We start from the raw sequence: 1279 nt of genomic DNA on the forward strand, positions 1-1279 counted from the left end.
ACCAAGAGGAGCTGAGGTGAGCCTGCTACCATGAAATGTGTCTGACTCTGTTATTTCAATCTCCCTTCTATCTCTCTTATTTTCTATAACTTTACTATAATCTTTACTTATTATCACTGTATAATTGCGCCTACCGGACCTGTGATGATTTGTTAGGGGCGGGCTCCCCTGACAACAGATCACAGTGGGGGCTTTAATAAACAGAAACTTATTTTCTCACACTTTAGGAGGCCATGCATGTAAATGCAAGGACGCCCCGGTTCCAGAGGGAGTCTCAGCATCTTGCTCGTCCACAGGCTCCTTGGTGATCTGCATAGGGCCTGGCATCCACCAGCCCCCCTCTTCTCTTGAGGGTCTCAAGAGGGAGCGACTGAGCACACCCTACACTGACACTGCCTCGTCAGCATGGGAGGGAATGCCATGCCCAAATGGGATTCTAACTAACCCCAGGTTCAAGGGTGAAGGGTGACAACACATATTACATATTTGGGGGAATACAATTCATCCATAACAGATGACCTCTGCAGATGGGGCCCTCGGTTGTCAATTTCTTCCCAGAAAGACTCGCTGCCAGTGCGTGGATGCTGGGGCCGACCTACCTTCTGGGACACGGCAGAACTGCCCTTGAGGGCATCCAAGGCTGTAACTCTGTCCGGGAGTGGACAGAAGTGGACAGCTTCAGCTGTCTTCCACAAAGTGGCTAGTGGCTGCTAGTGGTTTTGAACTGCTGACTCTGTGGTTAGCAGCCCAACACATAACACACTTCACCACCAGGGGTCACAGCAGGCTAGGATTAAAATTCAAAGCCCACTGAAACCCTAAGTAACTTTCCCACACCCAGCTGCTTGAAATTTAGCCTAACTGGAAGCATATGTTTAACTATTTAGAACCTGCTGAAGCTGCATTCCAGCCTCCCCCCACGCCCTCCTTTCTGTATTGCTATTCCCAGACAAGAGACTCCCTGAAAGACCCCAAGCCACCGCTAACCTCTGAGCCTCTCTGCTCCAGTGTGGCAGTTACATAATCTTCTGTCAACTTGAGCGAAGGGGTGGAGTCTAGCCTGACAATCAGGTCATAGCCAATGAGGTCTCTGTGTGATCCTCCTGCAGTCAGCGTCATTGCATGTGTTGCATGAGTCTTTAGAGGAATTTCTAGACTGGTATCAGACATAAGGGCTAATAGGGGGCTAATGGTCTTGATCTGGACTGGGCTGGGATGTTTTCTTAATATATGTGGGGGGAAAGGCCAGCCCCCCACAACTAATCACGGGTTCAGTAAG

The sequence above is a fragment of the Echinops telfairi genome, unplaced genomic scaffold (genome assembly GCF_000313985.2).
Source record: "Echinops telfairi isolate 266 unplaced genomic scaffold, ASM31398v2 ScPeMD7_5592;HRSCAF=6446, whole genome shotgun sequence".
Taxonomy (NCBI): domain Eukaryota; kingdom Metazoa; phylum Chordata; class Mammalia; order Afrosoricida; family Tenrecidae; genus Echinops; species Echinops telfairi.